The 18,667-nt window shown below is 40.7% G+C and overlaps 1 long non-coding RNA gene across 1 annotated transcript in view; it reads left to right on the top strand.

Annotated features, from left to right (window-relative positions):
* The window catches only part of LOC141905839 (uncharacterized), a 142,906-nt gene that overhangs the window by 34,320 nt on the left and 89,919 nt on the right, over window positions 1–18,667 (top strand). The window contains exon 2 of the long non-coding RNA XR_012619278.1: window positions 12,449–12,511. This is a non-coding gene — a long non-coding RNA (uncharacterized LOC141905839). The remainder of the gene's footprint in view (window positions 1–12,448; window positions 12,512–18,667) is intronic.

Below are 18,667 nucleotides of genomic sequence, written 5' to 3'. Positions count from 1 at the left end.
GCGGTGATTGCTGCGCTTCCTGTCAAAATTGGCTAATATCGATAACCGTATCGATTTATCAGCTATTATTTGGAAATACTTGTCGCCGCGGTCGAATTATCTGAATGACGATAATGCAGAGAGAATCCCACAATAATATCCAAAAAAATAAAATCAAGTCCGAAAATGTTTCCTAGCGCTAGTAGTTTATTCGACGTTTTGACTATATTCTAATAGTTATCTTCAGTAATACTTTGGACTATACTAAATAATGACGAGAATCTCACAATTTGTAACCAAAAACTGACATCAAGTCCGAAAATGTTTCCTAGAGCTAGTAGTAAATTCGACGTTTCGACTATATTCTAATAGTTATCCTCAGGAATACTTTCGACTTTACTTAAAGAATTGTATAGCTGATAGTTCGTTCGTTGTACACGCGCAATTCACAGTGTCGCCCATCTTGGAACTAAGTCAGAACTATAGCGACCGTGTTCAAGTTCGTGTGGTTTTCTATTTCCAGGGCGGGTCCAGAAGGGGGGTTCAAACCCCCGTTCTCTGATCAAGTGCCCTTTTTTTGAAAAATTCCACTTGACATTGATCTGGACGATAGTCCACAGTTATACTTACCGCAGTAATATGCACTAAAATTTCTTGAAAATTTCTAAAATTGACGCCCACCACAACAATAAAGTGTCCTTTTCATATGAGGTGAACCCCTTTCTTCCAGCCCCTGGATCCGCCCCTGATTTCAGGACTATAATTCGGACTCTGATAGCCAGGATCCAGTTCCACAGTTCTATTTTAAGATTTGACTCAGAGTTAACTAAATGTAAATGAACTAATTTTAACTCAGAGTTAACTCTAACTCACAACTGTGGAACTGGATCCAGGACTACAGTTATTCGGTTTCGACTAACTCCGAAAATTGACGTTCATCCTGGTGGAGCGTCTCGTGATCGTAGCAGCTTCGTCTTCCCTCGGCGAGTATCGAAATTGCGACCATCCCCTCGTTTTATTCTTCATCTTCTTCGAGTCGCGGTCGATCGTTAAATGGGATAAGTTTTTCGATTTCAGGCACCGACCGTCGCCGTCAATGACGACGATGACGGTGATCACCTCCGCTTCGGATCGAATCATCTACGCAACCGCGCGCAGCGCACTAAAAAATATCGTCGGCAGTATATACCATTTATTCGCGAAAACTCGCCGCCCATAAATGTCATGATCGATTCGGCAATTTTCTGCAACAAACAAAAAAGTTTCTTCATTCGATTACGCGGGCCACAGTCGCATCCACATTCCTGATTTCATTCCATTTTTTCTCGCTCGATCCCAAGTTCGTCCGTTTGATTACGAAAATATTATTTCTACATTCATTTCGTGGTGGTTCATGAATTCGATGATAATAGAGATTGAGCAAAGCCACGAACCGATGATAATAGAGATTGAGCAAAGCCACGAACACGGAGACGATTCGGCCAGGGTCAAATGGGGTACCCGCAGTGTTACTGTGGCAATCAAGGATTCTACGTATGGCAGGTGAGGATCCACCAGCGGTCGCTAGTAGCAATACGAACTTTCAAAGACAGCCATAACTACGCGCGCGCGAGTTCTGATAATTATCGCTGGCAACAATTAACTGCATTTCTGAAGCCGTAACATCTTCTAACGGTTATTATTAAAATATCATATGTTAAATCAAACTTTTCTCGTTACCTTGATTTTATTTGAAAAATTTGCGAATCGATGATATAAAATAAGTATGGGTAGCTTTGAAAAAATCGTTTACTTTTTCCAATTCAAAAATTAGATTTTTATCGCCATTGATTGTCAATTTGTCACAGTAAAAATAACCCGTTTCTCCATATTCCGACGATAATTACTAGGAAATAGAAGTACCAATAAAAAATTGTCATCAAACGGCGAAAATATAAGCCATATACTAGAGAAAAACCAAAAAATATTGACTGGATTTGGAAAAAAATGTTTTACTTTTAAGCTCTCAAAACACCATTTCGCAGATTTGACGAAAACCTGTCAAGTCGGAAGAAATTGGAAATTCACTCAAAGACATCAGATTCCGTTTATCATATCTTATATGAATGAAAACTTCAGAACATTTCCAACAAGTTTCTCGCTGGTTGTGATGGTCTATCTTGAAAAATAAAAAAGTTTTACACTGGTGAACGTTTTAAAGTCACGTTCTTTCTAAAAAAGCAGTCACTCCATTTTGAAAAATAGCAGACCATTGTTGCTACGCTACGAGGTCTGCAACAATTGAAAACAGATCAATGGCAGTCCGTGCAGCGGCCAAATATTACACTATTATGACCGAAATTGTTGGTAATGGCTTGATGGTCACTCCACGTTCGATCTATTCTACATTTCAATTAAATCTAAATTAACTTTTCTCTTAAATAAATCAATTATTTAAGAAAACTATACCGATATCTGAGTAGAAGAATGAAAGTATTGTATATTTTTGGTGGGTGTTGTGTCATATATGGATTCAGGAGTCTACAAATCCAGTTCAAAGTGAAAATGAACTAATTTTGATAACTGACGACCTACTGCTTGTCACGCCATCTGGGGGGATAGCTGGTTTTGCAGGTACCCCATTGGCACGGATCGGGCTCGAGCCAAATTTGGTCCTACCTGATTAGAGAGCGCGCTCACACGACCAGGCCTTAGTGAATTTAATCGGGATGGACATGGCACGAGATGAACGTGTCTGCTCTAGGCTGGCTTATGTCAACCTGCCACATAACGCCTACTGACGCAACTGATAGGAACATGGGCAACTAGCCAGATATGGCTTGCGAATAGTCAGTAGGTGTTGGTTGCTGTCATAAACCAGTTTATGTGGAGCGGATATGACGGCAAAGTGCAGCCTACCGTAGGCCACTAGTCGCCAATAAACCCAGTTGCGTTGGTAGGCATCGAGTCACAGCCAGCTTTAATATCTTTAATTTAGTATAAGCCAGCTTTAATATCTTATAGACGTGATTACACAAGCATTTTTGGTCTGGGCCAACTGTTTACATGGGTTGCAAATGGGCCTGAGCCTGTTTGACCCGGGCGAAAATTTTCCCAACTAAAAACGTCGGAATTCAATGCCAAATTTCAGGACTGGTCAATTAATTGCGCGTAACTGCTTATCGGTTCTAGAAGTGACTTGCCTCACTTGGTCACAGAAGCATTTAGTGTTGAGTGAGTAGTTTACTTGTGAATGCGCTCTCTAATAAGCCACGGCCAAATTTGACTCAGGTCCAGGCCAGCCCAGTTTGTATACAACCAACGCGGCTTCCATTGACTAAATTAGATAAGGGCCGTGCATCAAATGGGGCAATTTCGGAAGATATTATTAGTACTGAATGAGAATACGTGATTACTAAACTGATTTAATCGAATTTCATGCCGCGAAGGCCCGGTAATTCGCATTGGTTTGTAATGACATTTTGTTTGTAAGATTATTAGTAACTAACTGTTCAAATAATTTCGGGACGTTTACGTAGTTATATTTAATTACGAATGAACTGAAATTGAATTGCGTCGAGGGGAACCCTGCAGACAGATATCAGGCAACTGAATCCAAATCTCGCGAGTATCAATCCTCCGATATGTGATGACAACCCAGCACACTGGCTACCTCGGTACATAATACCACTAAGATATACACCACTTCATGGTACCATTAAAATAAACCCCACTACATGGCACCACTAGAATATATATATCCAACTACATGGTATCATTAAGATATACCCCCACTACATGGTACCACTAAGATATGCCCCACCATATGATACCACTCAAATATACCCCACTACATGGTACCATTAAAATAAACCCCACTACATGGCACCACTTGGATATACCCTACTACATGGTATCACTAAGATATAATCCCACTACATGGTACCACTATGATATGCCCCACTACATGATACCACTCAAATATGCCCCACTACATGGTACCACTCAAATATACCCCACTTCATGGTACCATTAAAATAAACCCCACTACATGGCACCACTTGAATATACCCCACTACATGGTACCACTAAAATATCGGAATGTATACGCATAGTTGTAAAAACATGTTAAGTGTAATATCACATGTCTGTCTCGCTTTCCTACTAACAGTCTATCTATGCACATAGCGCTGTCCGTTTGATCCCGATGCATCCACTGCAGAAACACAAACCTGCCCCCTTTTTACTCTTGAGCAAACTTGGCACTCCCCAAGCACAAAACTGCCCCCTTTTACTCTTAGGCAAACTCGGCACTCCTGTTTCACTCCTGCAGGTGTGGTGGGTTTGTAAATTTGGGTGGTGGGTTTGTCGAATAGAAATCGAACCAAATCTACTGAATGAAATAGATAACAGGGTGGAGTGATATTTTAAGATTAAAAAGTAATATTCTTCTTTCATACATACTTCTTTTCAATTTACTTTGATCTAACCCTTACATCCAAAAATTAGACAAAGTACGTATCTAGATAAACTCCTATTAATCTCTATGTGTCGTATGTGGCACAATTTTCATTCGCCATTCATCAAAGAAGATTACGAGAAAATTGTGGATAGATTTAAAATCGCTCTATAAGAAGAAATTGAGCATCGACTTCATGCCTTAAACAAGCAGTCTTCACTTGCGACGATGGCATTGCTGGGTCATCATTATAGTTGATGGAGATATCTTTTTAAATGTTTCAATTAGGTAAATTGAGGACTTTTTAAAACGTATTTCAATCAGGTAAATTGAAGAAGTCCCACACTAGTCGCTGCTGATTGCGTGCACAACATTGCAGAAGATTGAAATCTTTTTGGGAAAGTTTTGAATTTCATGTACGATTATTCTGAATTCTGATTTGTTGAAATTTTGTAGACCTGATAAAAGCCTAGCATTTATCAGAAAAAATAAACATGAAACAAGAAACGGAAATGTTTTTCTGGCTTGTTTGATGAGTATGTGAACCATGTTTCGATTGTGTGCGATGTCAGTGTATACCTAAATAAAAAACCTATCAGGGTGGCCGCTTACCTGGAAATCAGGGAATTTTCTTTTCTTCGAAAAATGTCAGGTAATTTTCATTACTTTGAAAAAGTCAGGGAATTTCGTTAAAAAAAAGCCAGGGATATTTGATGAGATTGCTAGATTGCGTGTAAAATCTAACCGTTTCTGTCTAAGTTTTAGGTATTTGACGCGTGTTAATTGATTGGATTCTTAGATCCAGTCAGGGAAAACAACTTATGTTAGGGAATAGTCAGAGAAAAAGTCGAGGAATAAGGGGAAAAGCGAGTCAGATATAAGTGGCGCACCCTGTCTGTTTGCCACCCCAGTGTGCACCGCCAGGCTTTACATTTCAGTCATGAGAATGCAGGCACAACAAATTCAGCCTAGGAAAGAGGAGGGAAGAGGCTGGGAGGGGGATAAAACCACCTCCCCGGTTCCTCGTTACACTGCTCAGTAATGCATTTCTGACGTCGTCGTCGTTTTTTTTCGACGCAGATTTTTACGATAATGGGCCAAGGAACGTGGAACGTTAATGGATGCGGTTAATTAGACCATTATTGTTGCATTTTCGTTGCGTTTACCGTTATGAAATTAGTCTTGCGAGCGGTCGGTCGTAATCGAGTTTCAGCATTCGCCGTATCTTGCTGTTGATAACGCGCGCGGGGCCGCGGTTCAACTGCGACGATGATGGGGTTTTAATTGTTCCCGCGTGCGCTCGCGCAACGGCCATTGCCGCCGATTGGTATTCTAACTCGGTCGTACAATGCCGTCGTGCATTAGTAGCGAGATAAGCGTTATTCCAATATACCGACCATTCCGATATACCAACCGTGACACCGATCGATAGAACCGTAATCAGAAATGGCTTAGTTGTTCGGAAGAATGATTTTTTTTTTGACGCCGTAAAAAGCGATATGGTCTTTAGTGATCGTTCGAAGTTCGAGGCGGATCTAGGGTCTGATTTAGGCATAGCATATGATTAAAAGGGCATCCCGAAAGAATGCTCATCGCAAAATGTAAACTCATTTTTGGAAAAACAAAACAAGCTTATGAATCTAAACTTTTCTAGGTTTCATTTTCCCGTTAAATTTCAGGGCAACTTTACATTTTTAGGGGTTGCACACCCCGTGCACCCTCCCCTTGGATGCGCCCCCGTGGATTCCTACAACACACCTCCACTGCTCCCTCTGCGCATTTCTCGCTCGGTAAACAGCGCTCAGATCCCGAGGGTTCGTTCGCCGCCCGTAATTCAGACATGATTTAGCCGGCGTACACGACGGTCAAGAGGAGCAACGGCTTACCGTCGATAAAACGGCCGTAAAGATCCGACCCGTAGCTCAACCATCAAACACAAATTAGTAATATCCCGTGTATGATGGACATAAATCGACGTTGAACCTGATGCGCGCGGCGAGGTTCTATAAAATGCGTCGTCGTAATCGCGCGGAATTATGTCGGATGCAGACGCGTAAAAAGAACGTTTGCGCCGGTCCGTTGTGGTGTCTGTTTGATCAAGATAAAGATCACTGCGCGTGCAGTCCGATCCTAAATTGCCGACGGCGTTGATCGATCGAATTGTGCCGGGGTCTTCGTCTCTCATGTTTTGCCCAATGATGATGATGATGATGATGACGACAATGGCATAGTAGTCTCCCCCTGTGCTGCCAAATAGCGTTCATCAATTTCCATAAGGTTTTGCCGTTCGTTTGTCTAAACGGCTATTTACTGCTAAAACATTTAGGTACTCGATCTATTGATGTATTACTTATGGATGGCACTTTCCGCGCTGACTGCCGAAGACTTTTTGACTATACAGCAGATCCAGGTCTAAATCTAGACCATCGTACTGACCGATGAATCTGCAGGGTATTTGCTGATAATTTAGGGTCCGAGGAATGTGGATTTAGGATAGACAGTTGCTTGTTCTTGAATGACCAGCAACCACTTGACTATAGCTGCCTTCACACTATGTTATTTAGAACGTTTTTTATTCAGTTCATTCGAATTCGGGATCAAGCCATTCTGAATTGGAATGTTACATTTAACCCTTTCAGTGCTAAAGCCCGGCGCGGGCGGGTGACAGTTTCGAGCAATTCTCGAGCAACCACCCGAATTGCGGCAAGGGGCGACAGCGATTGCTCGTTGTCGAAAGGAATTGCTCCGTGTCGCCCAATATCAAACATGTTTGATATTGGGCGACGGAAAATTGCTCGTCGCCCAGAAATTGCTCACCGATCGCTCGGGAGTTGCTCGTGTGCTACCACTGGAGACACCAAGCGACAAGCGACTCATTAATTAGCCAATGAGAGAGCGAACAATTATCATGTGATTCAACCAAATACGGCACCAGTCGAGGCTGTAGCGTGGCCATCTTGACAAGTCACATGATACAGATGTTTGCCGGGAAAGATAATTGCTTGTCCGTCTCCAGTGGTAGCACACGGGCGACACCAAGCGGTCGATTGCTCAACGGTTGCTTGCAAATCGGTCGCAGGAACAGGCGACTAAAAATTGCCTCGTGTGCGCCAGGCTTTACTGATGCTGGAGAGTGCTGGAGAAAATTTGAAAATATTTTGAAATTCCACCCCAATATGTTGAATGACGGGCATACCGCTTTAGTGTACTACACCACGGCGCGGTGTATCATTAGTTTCTATATTTCAATGTGACAGGTGCTGCCATTTTTCAATAGAGATAAAAACTAATTACTAATTACATCAAAACATGCATTACGGTGTACTAGCTAAGTTCATCACTGATTAATACACCGCAACGCGGTGTAAATGAACTGAAAGAATTAAAAATGAAATTTCCTGTGATTAGAAGACGTGCAGCATTGAATATAATTCCGACCCTCCCTGATCCTGAAACTTAATATTAGAAATATCTTCATTTTCTCTATAAAATGATTAAAATTGAAAGAATTATTGATGCCAAGGACACATATTGAGCCAAGTAGGTGTCCTGCATCCTTATCCTTCACATACTATTGTTAGATAATACAATGGTCAGAAGAAGGAAGGGAACACCAATACCACACCAGTATATCAATTTGTATGTAATCATTACAAATAGGAAATTAACTTTTAAAGCCATTTCTGGGAAGACAAAATGAGCAATGAGCTATAACATTTCTCGACGGCCACCTACCCAGAAAGTGACCTCAGTTTCACTCATTGTCAAACGTCCGGCTATATTCATTAGTATCATCCCCTAGTTAATCGTGGAAATTGATTCTTGATTGAAAACCATTGAATACCATCGAGTGATTTTGCATAAAGAGATTCTAAAGATTTGTCCCTGCTGAAGATAAGTCCCTTCCACCACCGGCTACCATGTCTTCTCTCCCCTTTTGGGGGAACCTTATTTCAGTCAGTATGCGCTGTCTGTTAGCATGATAACTGCCTGCAATTCGTGCTGGATTTCCCTAAAATCTGTTGTGAGGATTTGAGCGAGATGTATACCCTTGTAGAAAATGGAGAATCGGCCATCTAATAAGGCCCCCAGGGTAGCCAAGATGTCTGTCAATCCCTTGAGACCTTGTTAATGCAATACAGCCTGCAATTCTTGAAGGATTTCTCTGAAACTTCATGTTAGAAATGGGGCAGGTGAGATGTCCACCCTGATTGGCAATGAAGTTTATCAGCCATCTCATATGGCCTCCAGGGCAGCCATTTTGATTTTTCAACGCCATCTACAATTCTTGATGGATTTCTATGAAACCTGATATGAGGGTTGAAACTGGTTTACCAATTCTTACAAAATTAATGAACAATTTCAAATAAGCTCGACTGTTTTCTATGCAAGTATGCGATATGTTTGTTACCTGTCATCTAAATTTCTTGCCCCTTGTTCGTCTGATTTCCCCGGGGATATGTGGCATTGCTACATTCTCGTTGCCGAGTTATCCTTCAAAAATGAATTCGATCTTTTTTATCGAATTCAGTGACCACTGCGGAAAGAACGTGGGTTCGATGAAAACCCGCATTTCTTACAATTTATCCCGTCATCCGTTTGGATCCGAATATTTAATTCGGCCGTCGAGCCATTAATTCCTTTTTCGAGAAATCCATTACTACGATTACGGATATTATACCTATATTCATTTTCTGCGCATCGAAATATTCTCGCCGCGTAATAGTCTCTAAGATCGTTATAATCTGTCCAGAAATTGGTCGCGTCTATCTCGAAACATCATCCGGTCCTGCGTGCAAATTCACGACAATCAACTTATCTTTGATTTCGCTCTCTGTCCTTTGAGCAAGTGTCTGCAGATATAAATATATATATATAAATATATATACGCCTTGAGAGAGTCCCGTCGCAAATACATATATATATATATATATATATGTATGTATGTATGTATATATATATATATATATATATATGTATATGTATATGTATATATATATATGTATATGTATATGTATATGTATATGTATATATGTATATGTATATGTATATATATATATATGTATATGTATATGTATATATGTATATGTGTATGTGTATGTGTATGTGTATGTGTATATGTATATGTATGTGTGTATGTGTGTGTGTGTGTGTGTGTGTGTGTGTGTGTGTGTGTGTGTGTGTGTGTGTGTGTGTGTGTGTGTGTGTGTGTGTGTGTGTGTGTGTGTGTGTGTGTGTGTGTGTGTGTGTGTGTGTGTGTGTGTGTGTGTGTGTGTGTGTGTGTGTGTGTGTGTGTGTGTGTGTGTGTGTGTGTGTGTGTGTATATGTATATGTATATATATATATATATATATATGTATTTGCGACAAGACTCTCTCAAGGCGTGGATGTAGTATTTCGGATAATTACGTCCGACCGAATCTGATTATTAAATCAACTATATAATAATCTGATATACGTAGGATTGTTAATCAAACGAAGGCCGAAGACGATTCATTGATTTACTGTCCATCGTTGTTAAGTGCCATCTCTCTTTGATTGGGAGTAATTGCGTTAAAATCGGGGTATGCGTTCATGGACGGAGTCTATTTCATCCTCGATACGGAAGAGACGTGAAAATAATTTCGTTTGACCAAATGAGCGGTGATTAGTTTCAAAGATCGGGGATCATGTCCATAGTCATGGTTTTGACTTAATACTGATCTAAGACCATATTAGTTATATCTCCCAGGCTCAAGATTTGGCTTTAGTCTCAACTATTGAACTCCATAGTCATGGCTTAGATTTAAGACCAGTCAGTAGACACTCAAAACCAGTTTAACGTTCTTTGTCGAGAACCCTGAAGTCTCGAAGAACCACAGTCCAAGTTTTCTATTGCCTTATTCTATAGAACCTTAAAGCTTTACCGAGAACCCTTCAAAGAACCCCTGAACAAGCCTTTTCTTAGGAGTATAGGACCATCTTAGTTCGATGGCCAATCTAAGAACTTCCGGTCTTAAGACCACTTTTGGACTTTAGTCTCGACAATGGAACTGCCGCCAGAGGCTGGGACACAGTTCCAGAGTTCTGAGTTAAGATTTGATGCCGAGTTGAATCATTGAAAATGAACTGATTTTAACCAGAGTTATCTCTAACAACTCACAGCTGCGGAACTAGACCAAGGTCCATAATCAAAACTTAAGTCCAAAAGTAGCCTTAAATTGTAACAATAGTCTTAAGTTGTCACTTCCGGAACCAGTTGCAATTCACATGCAATGATTTTAGCCATGCTAAAACTTGGCTCGGGGCTTGGTCCGACGTTTTTGGTTAGGCCAAGTAGACATGGGCCCATTTGGTATCAGCGCAAACAGTTGTTGCAGGCCAAAAATGCTCGTGCAATCGCGGCTTATGTCTATGATGATAAGGCTTTGCGGGTAGTAATGATTTCGAATTGATTAGTTATCAGTGATTTCGTAGCCGGGCGCGCGCCGAGCGTTTATTATTCGCGCGTAATCCGATTATGAGAGAAGAAATATATTGTGTGTCTGTCTGCAATGACGACGACAACGACGACGGAGGAGGACGTCTCTATCTAACCGATAGTTCAACTAAGTGTCGTCGGATCTGGTGTCTTAATTCTCACACCTATCTATACGGTGGTTAGAACTCGATTAATCGATGTCGTGTATCGAATTTATATCACTATCATCTTCTCGCGAAGGCGGCGATGACAACGACACCCCGCGCACGGGGGCCCCAGATGGTCATATTCGTCAATGGAAATTGTCTTCGGATGAATGGGTTTCGCGGGTCTCGAGACCGCGAGTGACAACAACAGGGATCTGCAGGGATGAAAATCTTCCGACCATAGACGGATTTCCGACCTTTTCTAACATTTTCTTTATTCCTGAGAACAGTGTAAATCACCTCAATCGCTTTGATCACCTCAATCGTGGGTGTCACGTCGGAGCGCTCCGTAGTTAGGAGTGCTTCTTAAGACGGTTTTTGGCAGTTGTTAGCACAACTGTGGAGTCGGAGAAACCAATATGGCGTCTCATTCAAAAAGCGGCTCTAATTCAGGCCCAAACTATTAACATTTTGACCAAAAAGGAAGTAAGTTTTTTGGCTAAAAGTTACTGATTTTTGTTCCCCAAAAAAATTCTTTTTTTTTGAAAATATTTTCCGACTTTTTCAATATGGGCCGTTTTCATCCCTGGATCTGGAAGTTCGAACAGTTCGCGCAGGTCGCGGTAATCGATGACGTTGAAAGATTTTAATCCAGATTGGAAGAAGTCGCACTTTTGATGATTGTTGATCTTCAGACTCTCTGCCGTGGACTGTCTTCGAGAATCATTTTTGGGGCAGGGCAAATTGGGGCAATCACGTAAACGTCGATGGCACAATTTTATTACGCGATTGATACGTAGAAAAGAATATAAACAAGATAACTGACTTGAAAATCTATCAGCGCCTTTGGAACAATGCATATATTGCTCAATATTGTTCATAATGAATAATATGGATTAAAGATTATAATGTAGATTATATATTAATATGAAGGATCAATAAATTTATTTTCAATTTCAATATATCGATAATTGAATTGACCGACAACCAGTCTAGCCCCGATAAAAAACCCTATGGAAATCCCGTAGATTTCCCTTCAAATATCACTGTCATCAAAAATACTAATGCATTTTTGGCGTCATTCATATACGCGATGAACCATAAAATTTGTATACATGTAATGTGCTTTGAGGGTACAATTTTGTCAAAAACAAATGTCAGAAGGGTAATTCCCAAGTTTGTTGGAAATTTTAGAAGAGGGTATTTTTCTTGAACTGCCAGAATGCTTTTCTAATCATTTTCTTGCCCCTCAATATTGACCACAGGAAGGTTTCATTCCTGACAATATTTATATCTATTATATATATTAACATATCTCTATACTTCTAATTCATACAAACTCTCGTGCAGTAATCTTTAATTTGTCGCTCTAATTTGTGTCATCCAGTCTCATTTATTGCTGTTTTTTTTCTGATTTATTTACAGGATGTTTTTGTCGATGAAGAATCTTTAATGTTTCAAAGCTGAATGGATTCGTTGTAAATAAAGGTGAGTTCGAGGTATTTTATATTTTTGTCAAAATTTTTTTCAATTATTTGCAATGTCTTTCTACTGTATACTGTTGTCTTTTCCACCTGGTCTCATCGATTCTTGCATGCGATTCTTTTCATCATTCTTTCATTCAATGTCTTCCACTTTGTCAAATTCGGAATTTCTTCCACATCCGATTACCGAGTATAAAATCTAGACATAATTTCTTAGGCTCTGTAAAGGATGCATAAAAAACCATGCAATACGGGAACCCTAAAGATCGATCTGATTTCATCTAGGGATGTGTTCTGTTTAAATTCTTTATCGAGCGTGGATTTAGGTGGGTATACCGGTCCACCCCTTTCAAAATTCAAATATGCTCTCGAAAATCTCTTGGAAATTTTCTTTTGCAAAGTAAACTTTGAAAAGAAGAAAAATGAATCCAAATGAACCCTGATAAGAGCCAGAAAAGCCCTTTTTACCTTTTCTGTTGGAAGGGTCTATGTATATGTTTCTAAGCCTGAACCGGCAAGGGACTACACTATCTGGTGGGATAGCCAGTGGTACGGGGTTGTCTTTGTGGCTGTACACCTATTGATAAAGATTGTGAACCCCTATTTCCTCTTTCCACATCCTGGAGATCGGTACCCACCTTCTTTATTGTTTATCTCCTACCAACCTATCGCGATTAAGCCCCCTCTTTTCAGACTCTCTTCTTTTCCCTCATTTTTACGGCGTCCCCTCTCTGTCCCTCGTCGTAACCCTCTCCTACAGGTCTCTTCCCTCTCCTCGACTCTCATCTCCGCGCGCGCTGTACGTCTCTCTTCTTCCTCATTCATCATTCGTACTGTCACGCTCATTGCTAGGCCGTGTCGGGCTGTCAGGTCAAACCGCACGATCTGTACAAATTAATAGCCCTCAAGATACGCATTCAATGTTGCAAATTTCTAAAAGACATCAGCAAATCTCGCGCGTTTAGGTAATTCGAAATAATCTCATCTCCATATCATGTAAATATCAGCTGACAGTGTGTGTACGCGGAATAATAAATACCTTCCGCGCGGTACTGGTGCCATCTTCTCATTGGCTGATTCATATATATATAAGTATATATGAAATGATTGAATGGATTCTTTAATTCAGCTTTGCGACATTCATTCGGTTCATCGGTTTGTAAAACAGAATTTCTGTTCATCGATAGTAGTTTACATCCCTCACTCCATCCAGAATAAACAGTATTCTGCTGGTAATTTGCGGTTCAAAATTAATTTCGCGCTCGATCAATATCAATAAATCCGTTCCTACAATAAGGCATATTGTGAATTCAAACTTTTAAGGTATCATTCATTTTCCCCTAATATTTCCGGGTGTACCGCCTACACCCTACCCTTGGGTTCACCCCTGTAGACTGGCCTTAGAAATTTTCTTGATGGATTTTTACAAAAGTTAATTTAATGTTCTTCATATTCTTCATTTTGCCGTAATACTTTACCGCAAAATGACATTTTTGATGAGGTGTGCATCCCTTGCACAGGATCCATCCCTGTAGACTGGACTTAAAGCTGTGACAGTCCAACTTGACGCAGGGTCGCGGATGCCACATCAAATACACACTGAACTGAGACAGGTGGCTGGCCCCGCAAACTATCTCATTTACTCTGATATACATACGCGTATGTAAGTTTCGATATATTTGCTCATTTAGCGGATATCAGTCGTAAACGTCGTCGTGTATTTCTTCCGACGCGAGTATTTCGCTCGGTCGGCCGGGTTTCGTCGGTCAATACGGCCGGGTTTATCGACGTACCGTTTGTCCATTTTCCTCCGTGAGATCACACGAGCTGAGTTCAGTCGACCGTGGCAAACGTTCACGCTTGAACATATCCGCCTGTTCGTCTTGATTGCCCGTCGTCGTAAACGAGAGCCCGGCCGGTTCGTCGGTGTGCCGGCGTCGCGGGCGACATAGTCGATCACGACCAGCTACGTCGTCGTTGTTGCTGCTAATTTTAAGATTCAGTGCGTTTTAATCCGGAAATCCAGTACACGTCAATCGCGAGGTGTACGATAGCGAGAGTTCATTTACCCTTCTGTTGGAGATATCGATCGCGGCGCCGAAATTAAGTAGAATTTGAGCGATAACTTAAGGAAGACGTCGTGTCATTGATGAAAGAGCTCGCTCCGCGGAGATGTTATTCCTTCCCTGCGATATCGAAAAAACGCTATTAGTCAAAAATTGGGTACCAACTATTACTACTTATTATTTATTTGTTTATTTACGCGACATCGCACAAAGAGCACCCAGTCCATGATAGGGCTTATTAGTTACACTACATAAACAAAATAAATGATAGCAAAATGATTTTTGTTTGTTTTATCATATAAGGTCCACGTGAGTGTTAGTACGAAAGCTTGATTATTATGCAGGTTATCTTGCCTAAGGTTTTATATTCTTTCGATATATTTTCCGAAAAGGCTACACTGAGTTTCAAACATTGGGCAAATATCGAAATATCGTTCGATGGCACTGATGGAATCTATAAAATTGTTATCGTACAGAAGACAGTTGAATATGAAATGTATCTCATCGTCCACTTAATTCTGCCAATAGAAACAGGTTCTATCTTTTTCCACGATGACTACCAATTTCATCTTTGAGAGGGAGAACTACTGTGCAGTGGCGAACCCAAGGAGGTGGTTCAGGGGTCCGATCCCCTAGCTTTTCAGAAGGGTTCAAAAATCTGAAATGTCAATTTTTACCTGCATACAAAATTGGACTCTGGGTCCGACCCTGATTTTGACTACATAATGCTGACCACAATCAATGAAAACTTGACTATAAATACCGATTAAATGGGTTGATCTTGTATCATCTTTTCGGTAGCTTGTATCGATTATTTTCACTCGGAGCATAGGAATCTAAAGAAGCAGCTGCTTCATCATCTATTAATACTTTTTTCATGCATTTAATCCGTTCGCTATAACTCGGCTTATACTTTCATGAGTAACTTCTAAAAATGAAATCTATTGAATAGAAATCCCGTTTGAGATTTTCAAGGAAAAGCTCGACGTACGCATTTCAAAGATCAGTTGACATTGACAAAGGCTTAGAACGAATATTATACTGAATACACAAACTTTAATCCTCAAAATTGAAATTCCTAAAAAGTGAATTTTCAGACCATCAGATTCGAACGAAAAGACAGGCACTTTTGATCATTTGTTCAGTAGGTTTGAACCTTTAAAACTTTTTAAATGTTTACTTATCTACCGCCAGTTGGTGAGTGTATCTTTTTCTCACATCAAAGAGTACGGTTACGTCATTTGATCCTTTATTTGGTTGGAAGAGTTTTTCGAAAAAATGTCTTGTCAAATACAAAACCAGTTTGACGTATTATTTCCTCATATACATATACATACAACAGTCAACCAGTTGCGGAGATGGAGCCCTTGCTTAATAAATGGCCCCCAGCCAGAAATTCCATTCACTCCCGACGGTTGCCATTGTCACCAATAAGCTGAAATTGATAACTAGAAAGGGACCGGGAACTGGTAACTGCGCCGTGATCTATGAGGTCCCATGTTTAAATTGCGACGTAGCCGAGAGTCGCTAACTAACGTTTCTCCCTCCTGGCCGCCGATAATGCGTAAATAGCTTCGAAAATGTCCCACGCCGGAATTTTCGCGACGCAAAATGGCCATCCATTTGTAACTAACTACGATCCCATTCGGGATTAGACCCGGGGAAAAAATGCGCGTGCAGGTTTTTTTTTAAATACATTAGCTGACTTAGTCTGTTTGGAATAGAAATGGTGGCCATTTATTACGAATCAGGATGCCAAGGGCTGCATCTGAAATGTGAGCCGGCTATGTCTGGAAACTATTCAGACAAACAGTGCCGCAAGACGCCAGGTTCTGAATGTTAGAAAGATCGTTTTCCAGTTTCTTTCAGTATGCACAATAAAAGCTCATAGTTTCACGCAACCTCTCGCAGCGGTCTGGACAGGAAATAATTTTTGAACCTTTCTTTATACGTGGATAAGGTTTCATTTCAGGGAAAATTGCGCTGATGAATGTGGAATACTTTTGAACCAAGGTCATCTCCGATGCATTTGGGTATTCAGTGTCAACTTTGATTCTATTATCATCAATTACGCCCATTCTTGCAGTTTTTAATGTGCGATCCTCATTCAACCTGTTCACTGTTTACTAAATGATATCAACTTTCATTCTGGTAACTTCGATTCTGCCTCATTTCTGCTGTGTCACCCTCCACCTCTTCATTTGAAATGTCTGCAACTATGTTTTATTGTTTCATTCCGTAAAAGTTGATAGGAATGTTTATGGGTTTCCATATTCAGGTTACCGTTATAATTCTGAATTGAAGAAAAAACCAGGCTATAGAACGGAAAACTGTACGAGATGTTTATTTAGTGGGGACGTTTTTTTCCATTCTAATTGGGGGGTTTCCTTTAATTTCGGAATGTTTATGCTGAACTAGGGGGTTCTGCATGATCATTATATCATCATATTTTACTCAGTGTCCGCCGTGCACTTGAGACCTTGTTAGCGCAGTACAGCCTGCAATTCTTGACGGATTTTTCTTAAGCTTAGTTTAAGGTGAGAAGTCAACCCCTTTTGAAAATGGAGGTTATCAGCCAATGAATATGCTGTCGGGCCAGCCATCTTGAATTTCTTGTAAGTATGATACCGCCTATATATCTTGCTGGATTTTAATGAAACTTGGTGTGAGGATTTGGGCAACTGAGATGTCCACCCCATATTCAAATTAGAGGTCATTTGCCATTAGATATGGCCGCCAGGGCAGCCATCTTGAATTTCTTGTTAGCGCAATACAGCCTATAATCGGATCTTAGTTGACCTGAGTTCGGCATTACTGTGAACGTGGTTTAAGTCACAAAACAAAGTGAGAAAAATCTTTCATTTTCACATGCTTTCACATCAAAATGAGGAATGTTTGCCTTTGCCGGCCTTAACGGGTTAAATGTCTATACGGTTAACGATATACGGTCGCATTGCCAGCGGCGATACCATCAATTTTGGCCTGCGCACTTGACACTGGCAATAAAACTCTCCACTTTTTCTCGATCGCGAAAAAAAAACGATCCTCAACCCGGCAGTCATGACAAACAGCTACGTAATAGCGCGCCGGGTCCGAGCGGTGGATTTGATTTATAACGACCATCAATGTTGATTGCGTAATTTTTGTCAGGAGCGCTGCGTGCCGGATCGCAGCGCCGCTGGCCAGCCGTCGCTGCCGGTTGCGTTTAAGTGTCCGGTCAGGTAAAATTTTAAGTGGCTATAAAGGAAAATTATTGCCTATTCAGTGGCGGAATGTTTGCGCGATGCGTGGCTACTCTCATTGTGCGGAGCATGTTATATTCATGAGGTTTTTCCTCGTGGCGAAATGGTATAGTATTTTTTGATGGCGGATACCGGCAGCGAACACGACTTCGCTTTATCAGTCGAGTGTTTCCTTGTTGTTGAATACTCCGGAGACGATTTTATGGACCGTACTGAAAAAAGAGGCGTCTATCAACCGCTTTATAAGGTTACCACGTAATTGAAAATAGCCGATGAATTTGTCGTTGCCCGCAAATAGTGAAATTATGGTACTGTGCAGTGTTCTCTCATCCTTGTACTTCAAATAAAGGTTTTTGAAACTGAGGTTAAGCTAGGTTTTAACTAGACTATCTTTACACTCTGATCTATGGCACTAGTGACTTTCAGTGACAACAATCAAAGAGATTGGCAGCATCAGTTCCTGAGATCCCAGTTGTCAATATACATCCTCTTGCATTTCCAAACTATTGACTTTCCATAGAAATACAGTTGGCTTTTCAAGAATTGCGTATAAAATGATAGAACTATTGACCTTATCGGGCATTTGCTGGAGATTTTTTGGTTCTTCAGCACATTTTGGGACTACATCATTAGTGATTTATATATCCATTCAACCATCATTTGAAAAAATGAATAACTTTACAAACAAAAGGACCCCAGTACCTTCCTTGTTAATGGTGAGTTGTGAAGACCCTTTCTATACATCAGGGGCTAGTTGCATACTCATGGCTTAGACTTAAGACCAGTCTAAGACCAACTAAGTTCTATAGCCAATCTAATGACTTCAGTCACGGCTGTGCAACTGGCCCCAGG

The sequence above is a fragment of the Tubulanus polymorphus genome, chromosome 5 (assembly GCF_964204645.1).
Source record: "Tubulanus polymorphus chromosome 5, tnTubPoly1.2, whole genome shotgun sequence".
Lineage (NCBI taxonomy): Eukaryota > Metazoa > Nemertea > Palaeonemertea > Tubulaniformes > Tubulanidae > Tubulanus > Tubulanus polymorphus.
The sequence above is the reverse complement of the archived record's forward strand: the minus strand, read 5'-3'. Positions and strand labels throughout refer to the sequence as shown.